Source organism: Salmo salar, chromosome ssa01, assembly GCF_905237065.1.
Source record: "Salmo salar chromosome ssa01, Ssal_v3.1, whole genome shotgun sequence".
Taxonomy (NCBI): domain Eukaryota; kingdom Metazoa; phylum Chordata; class Actinopteri; order Salmoniformes; family Salmonidae; genus Salmo; species Salmo salar.
Window position 1 is genome coordinate 257,210 of NC_059442.1, and position 7,883 is coordinate 265,092.

General features: G+C 37.4%; 1 long non-coding RNA gene across 1 annotated transcript in view; it reads right to left on the reverse strand.

Annotated features, from left to right (window-relative positions):
* The window catches only part of LOC123726718 (uncharacterized), a 9,087-nt gene extending 1,809 nt beyond the window's left edge, over positions 1-7,278 (reverse strand). Inside the window, exons 1-2 of the long non-coding RNA XR_006758840.1 lie at positions 7,226-7,278; positions 3,762-3,860 (exon numbers count right to left, since the gene is read on the reverse strand). This is a non-coding gene — a long non-coding RNA (uncharacterized lncRNA). The remainder of the gene's footprint in view (positions 1-3,761; positions 3,861-7,225) is intronic.
* Positions 7,279-7,883: the final 605 nt, after the last annotated feature.

Below are 7,883 nucleotides of genomic sequence, written 5' to 3' on the forward strand. Positions count from 1 at the left end.
GGTGTCGTCGCTCTGTCTTCTCTCTCTAGTAGTCAACTCAGCCCCGGTAAAAAGCTGGTGTCGTCACTCTGTCTTCTCTCTCTAGTAGTCAACTCAGCCCCGGTAAAAAGCTGGTGTTGTCACTCTGCCTTCTCCAGGGGCATGTTGAGATAAATGTACTAACCGGGAGGGTTGAATGATGTAATTTATTGGCGGGCTGGAAGACGCACTCTTGTCTTTTCTATTCCGAGGTTGTTTACTCGCAATATCAGTTATTAAGATGACTTTTTATAATGCATGTATACTGAGGTTGAGGTTCTGACTAGCGATTATTTACCCGGGGTTCAATACCTGCTATAGTCACTATTATTTTGCTCTCCCAAAAGCAACACAGCCCTAAAACGAGATATATAGCTAACTAAAGTAATGAGTGACCGTTTTAGAAAATCATGGGACATGCTATTTTATGTCAATCATATTGCTGCTTGTAGCCTATAACTGATGCTTTGTGGTCTTATGCTGCCATCTATTGGAAATATTTAGCAATTAAAAGTTATTAATGCACATTCAGACGTTGGTGAGGCAGCTGAGAATTTAAAAAAAAATGGAATGTGTCCAGCCTACTTGAGGCGCCCCGAAAATAATATTCAAAAGATTGGTCCTTGGATACAGAGGGGTTAAACACTAAAGTTACCATCCATCTAGTGAAGAGAGGAGAACCGGACAGAGGTAGCCAGCATCCGTCAACGAGAGAGGGAGGATTGGATAACTAGGATGCTGCTGGTAGAGTAGCTAGCTAGCTTACCTAGCTGTACCCGACTAGCTAGGATAACTAGGATGCTGCTGGTAGAGTAGCTAGCTAGCTTACCTAGCTGTACCGACTAGCTAGGATAACTAGGATGCTGCTGGTAGAGTAGCTAGCTAGCTTACCTAGCTGTACCCGACTAGCTAGGATAACTAGGATGCTGCTGGTAGCTTACCCAGCTGTACCGACTAGCTAGGATAACTAGGATGCTGCTGGTAGAGTAGCTAGCTAGCTTACCTAGCTGTACCGACTAGCTAGGATAACTAGGATGCTGCTGGTAGAGTAGCTAGCTAGCTTACCTAGCTGTACCGACTAGCTAGGATAACTAGGATGCTGCTGGTAGAGTAGCTAGCTAGCTTACCTAGCTGTACCGACTAGCTAGGATAACTAGGATGCTGCTGGTAGAGTAGCTAGCTAGCTTACCTAGCTGTACCGACTAGCTAGGATAACTAGGATGCTGCTGGTAGAGTAGCTAGCTAGCTTACCTAGCTGTACCGACTAGCTAGGATAACTAGGATGCTGCTGGTAGAGTAGCTAGCTAGCTTACCGAGCTGTACCAACTAGCTAGGATAACTAGGATGCTGCTGGTAGAGTAGCTAGCTAGCTTACCTAGCTGTACCAACTAGCTAGGATAACTAGGATGCTGCTGGTAGTGTAGCTAGCTAGCTTACCTAGCTGTACCGACTAGCTAGGATAACTAGGATGCTGCTGGTAGAGTAGCTAGCTAGCTTACCTAGCTGTACCGACTACCTTGGCTAGCTAGCAGGACGTTCGTCTGTCGTTTGTCTAGATGATGATGACGAATCCGGTGAACCACAAAATGAAACAAGGATAGAGAGTGAAAAGGATCTGGCTTCACTCATACTGTCCCTGACCGTAAAGCAAAAAGCTAATTGAACAATAAACTTCTGCGTCTCAACACTGTAGTGAACTCCATCGTTATTCCCCAAGATCACCTCAGCCCACTCTGCGCGTAACCGGACAATATGCTTGGCGCCACAGAGGTAGCCAGCATCCGTCAACGAGAGAGGGAGGATTGGATAACTAGGATGCTGCTGGTAGAGTAGCTAGCTAGCTTACCTAGCTGTACCGACTAGCTAGGATAACTAGGATGCTGCTGGTAGAGTAGCTAGCTAGCTTACCTAGCTGTACCGACTAGCTAGGATAACTAGGATGCTGCTGGTAGAGTAGCTAGCTAGCTTACCTAGCTGTACCGACTAGCTAGGATAACTAGGATGCTGCTGGTAGAGTAGCTAGCTAGCTTACCGAGCTGTACCAACTAGCTAGGATAACTAGGATGCTGCTGGTAGAGTAGCTAGCTAGCTTACCTAGCTGTACCAACTAGCTAGGATAACTAGGATGCTGCTGGTAGTGTAGCTAGCTAGCTTACCTAGCTGTACCGACTAGCTAGGATAACTAGGATGCTGCTGGTAGAGTAGCTAGCTAGCTTACCTAGCTGTACCGACTACCTTGGCTAGCTAGCAGGACGTTCGTCTGTCGTTTGTCTAGATGATGATGACGAATCCGGTGAACCACAAAATGAAACAAGGATAGAGAGTGAAAAGGATCTGGCTTCACTCATACTGTCCCTGACCGTAAAGCAAAAAGCTAATTGAACAATAAACTTCTGCGTCTCAACACTGTAGTGAACTCCATCGTTATTCCCCAAGATCACCTCAGCCCACTCTGCGCGTAACCGGACAATATGCTTGGCGCCACACCGTACGTGGACGCGGACAGTTCTGTACGGGGACGGGGACAGTTCCAGAACTCGGACATGAGCAGTGCCACACAATCAACTAAACCCAGTCTTTACAGTGGGTTACATTAGTAATATTCATTTTTCTTTATGTTAAACAAACATTTTATTATAATAATATTTTGAGATCTGGGCCCATATCCACAAAGCGTCTTTGAGTAGAAAATTGGTCGTATAAGTGCTGAGAATAAAGACATTTTACATTTACTGGTTAAATTTAAGCTGTGCATGAAGTCTCTAGTCCCACCTAGTCGGCAGATATTTAGGACACCTCGTGAGCTGTCCTAAGTAGTTAAGAGTTAACAGCAGGTGTCTTGATAATACTATATAATAATGCAGCGAGTCAGTGGTTCCTGCACCACATGTAAATACCTTGTAGTAGTAAAAATAATGTTTTATATTTCTATATGATCAATCCATTAATAATATAGACCTACTTGCAACAGTATGTCTTGTGCTTTTGGCAATGATTTATGTATAATATTTATGTATCACAAGTGATACCATGTATGTCTGCATAGCATTTTGTCTTCATTTTGGCAGATTAACTCATGCTTATTTCTGAAGATCAACTCTATTTTTCACCCAGTGGATAAGGAGTTGGAGCTGTGACAGGAGTTGGACCTGTGGCTGAAAGGTGGCTGGTTTGAATCCCGGTCCGAGCGCTGGAAAAAACAGGTGGAATTGATCTGACCACTGGAGGGCTGCTGGGTTCACATCCTCAAAACATGAACCTTTTGTTGATCATAACTCGAGAGGTTCTTCTCTGAACCCAAAAATATATTTAACTTTTAGTGATTCCATATATTAAGGAAGTGATAGAAGCCTTTTTGGTTCTATAAGGAACCTTCTTTTCTAAGAGTGTAAAACAATCACGTTTTTCTTTTGATTATTTAATTATCTACATCATGTTATTTCAAGTTATCCCTTTGGAGCGCAACATCACGTTGTTAAAAAATTATCCTAAATTGGGCATGGCTTTAAAATGGGCAATTGAAGGCATCTAGGGTGTTCCAGCTAAACAATGGATGTATAGCGTTTTGCAATAAAAATAAAAATTATACACAATCTAAAGCTATTAATTAATAATCTGAGAACAGTAATATTGAAGGTACCCATTAGCAACCATTTCTGATTAAATAACAAATGTGAACATTTTTGGAAATATCATTTTTGAAATAAACTATTAATAATTCTTAAACAAAATTGTCATCTCACCTCTTAGATTTGGTGTCATGTTCCCCAGAGAGACTCATTTTAGATACAGGGTACCCCTCCTGTCTCTCCCCAGAGAGACTCACTTTAGAGAACTGACCCCTAAACAGAGATCCAGCATATTGATTGTGGTTAACACAGTGACAACTAAACAGAGATCCAGCATGATGGTTGTGGTTAACACAGTGACAACTAAACAGAGATCCAGCATGTTGGTTGTGGTTAACACAGTGACAACTAAACAGAGATCCAGCATGTTGGTTGTGGTTAACACAGTGACAACTAAACAGAGATCCAGCATGTTGATTGTGGTTAACACAGTGACAACTAAACAGAGATCCAGCATGTTGGTTGTGGTTAACACAGTGACAACTAAACAGAGATCCAGCATGTTGGTTGTGGTTAACACAGTGACAACTAAACAGAGATCCAGCATATTGATTGTGGTTAACACAGTGACAACTAAACAGAGATCCAGCATGTTGGTTGTGGTCAACACAGTGACAACTAAACAGAGATCCAGCATGTTGGTTGTGGTTAACACAGTGACAGCTAATTATTGATTATCAATTGTTCACATTTCTTAATGATCTCTTTGAGAAATAAAACATTAACTAACAGACATAGAAACAGACAGGTGATTTAAAGCATCACATGAACATGTTGTTGTGACATTTCATCTCCATGGTAACTGTCAATAATAATAATAAGTTACTGTTTGTTAAGGTAGTTATAGACAGAACAACAACAATAACAATAATAATAATAATAATAATAATAATAATAATAAGTTACTGTTTGTTAAGGTAGTTATAGACAGAACAACAACAATAACAATAATAATAATAATAATAATAAGTTACTGTTTGTTAATGTAGATAAAGACAGAACAACAACAATAACAATAACAATAACAACAACAATAATAATAATAATAATAATAATAAGGCGCTGTTTGTTAAGGTAGTTTTAGACAGTACAGCAACAATAACAATAATAATAATAATAATAATAACAATAATAATAATAATTACAATAATAATAATAATAACAACAATAATAATAATAATAATAGTAACAATAATAATAACAATAATGATAATAATAATAATAACAATAATAATAATAATAACAATACAAATAACAACAATAATAATAATGATTATAACAATAATACTAATAACAAAAATAATAATAATACTAACTATAATAATAATAATAATAATAACAATAATAATAACAATAATAATAATAATAATAATAAGTTACTGTTTGTTATGGTAGTTATAGACAGTACAGCAATAGTAACAACAATAATAATAATAATAATAATAATAATAATAATAATAATAATAATAATAATAATAATAATAATAAGTCACTGTTTGTTAAGGTAGTTATAGACAGTACAGCAACAAAAATAATAATAATAATAACTATAATAATAATAATAATAATAACAAAAATAATAATAATAATAATAATAATAATAATAAGTCTGTGTTTGTTAAGGTAGTTATAGACAGTACAGCAACAATAATAATAATAATAATAATAATAATAATAATAATAATAATAATAATAATAATAATAATAATAATAAGTCTCTGTTAAGGTAGTTATAGACAGTACAGCAACAATAATAATAATAATAATAATAATAATAACAATAATAATAATAATAATAATAATAATAATAATAATAATAATAATAATAATAATAAGTCTCTGTTAAGGTAGTTATAGACAGTACAGCAACAACAAGGCCATGTCTCACACTTTTTTTTATTCATTAAAATTAGGATATTTATTGTCTTTCAATCTGTTCTTTTCTGTGTATCTGAGAATGTAGACAGAAGGGCTAAAACAGACATGATTAATCTGAGGGGGAAATCATTGATGCATTCAGAAAGTTTATTTGCAACAAGTAAGAGATTGTATATTATGTCATGTAGGCTAGGTTATAATGTATAGTAGTGGGTTGTTAGTGATATGTAAAGTAGACTAGGTTATAATGTATAGTAGTGGGTTGTTAGTGATATGTAGATGTTATATTATGTAAAGTAGACTAGGTTATAATGTATAGTAGTGGGTTGTTAGTGATATGTAGATTGTGGTATATACCTCAGATATAGACTACATATCATAGATGACCAGTCTAAACCTGTTCAGAGGGTTAACTTTAGAAAACCAGTATATCTAGCTTGCGTCATAGTAAACCCCTCAGGCTACGTTCAGGTTTCAGCATCAGGCAGGTATAAACAGCCGAGTCGTAGGCTACAACCTGGGTTGTATTCATTAGTTTACTCCACAGCCAACAGTTTTGAAATGTTACAGAAACAGTTTACTCCAAACACTGTACAACGTGGACTAAACAGTTTCTCTGGCCAAACGTTTTGCTGCGGTGGGCACTAATGAATACACACAACCTGTTTTGAGGAAGTGTTATTTGTGGTTAGGCTTTCCACAATACTTATTTGTCTCTCTTTCACACAACATAGCTTCCTGAGTGAAAAGCATTAACAGTTGATTAGAAAGAGAAAATGTTTGTTTGTTGCTTGTTGTGTTTTAAGGCTGTTTGAGAAGACAAGTCTATAGACCTATGATAGGGTACACTCTTAGAATAAAGGGTTCCAAACGGGTCCTCCGTCTGTCCCCATAGGAGAACGCTTTTGGGTTCCAGGTAGAACCCTCTGTGGAAAGGGTTCTGTATGGAACACAAAAGGGTTCTACAAAGCCAGAAGTGTTCTACCTAGTACCAAAAAGGGTTCTACAAAGGGTTCTCCTATGGGGCCAGCCAAAGAACCCTTTTAGATTCTAGATAGTGTAGGAGCGATCACCCTGGGGCACACAGATGGGCACAGAACGAATTCACCCCACGCATCTAATTTATATCCAAAACATTTTAAGGAGAGTAGGACTATTATAACACTGTCCACCAAAAATATCATCAAATATATGAATGCACATAACAATATCATCAACTATATGAATACACATAACAATATCATCAACTATATTAATACACATAACAATATCATCAACTATATTAATACACATAACAATATCATCAACTATATGAATACACATAACAATATCATCAACTATATTAATACACATAACAATATCATCAACTATATTAATACACATAACAATATCATCAACTATATGAATACACATAACAATATAATCAACTATATTAATACACATAACAATATCATCAACTATATTAATACACATAACAATATCATCAACTATATTAATACACATAACAATATCATCAACTATATTAATACACATAACAATATCATCAACTATATTAATACACATTACAATATCATCAACTATATGAAAACACATAACAATATCACCAACTATATTAATACACATAACAATATCATCAACTATATTAATACACATAACAATATCATCAACTATATGAAAACACATAACAATCGTTGTCTTACCTTTTATCTCTCAATAGAAACAGAGTCTGAATGATCATTCGGTCGTTGAAAGTTACTTTCGTTTGCTCAACTCATTTACATATCAGGTTCTACCTGTTCTCTCTGCCACTCCCTCTCTCTTTACAGCTCTTACAATGTGCCTTGGAATACATTCTACAACTGTCTGGAAGTCTATTGGAGGGATGTGACACCATTCTTCCACAATAAATTCCATCATTTGGTGTTTTGTTGACGGTGGTGTTCTATTGTGTTGAGACCTGGTGACGGCCATGGCATATTGTGAAACATCAGCAAGTTCAGCAGTCTTCATCACTGAAGCTCCTGCCAATCGTGCCCCAACAATCACCAATCGTTAAGCTCTTCCCGAGCATGGTCGCAGTCTCTGCTGGTTGCAGCTCCTCTCTCCCCAGGGGTAGCAGCTCCTCTCTCCCCAGGGGTAGCAGCTCCTCTCTCCCCAGGGGTAGCAGCTCCTCTCTCCCCAGGGGTAGCAGCTCCTCTCTCCCCAGGGGTAGCAGCTCCTCTCTCCCCAGGGGTAACACCTCTCTCTCTCTCTCTCTCTCTCTCTCTCTCTCTCTCTCTCTCTCTCTCTCTCTCTCTCTCTCTCTCTCTCTCTCTCTCTCTCTCTCTCACACACACACACACACACATTTACAGACTC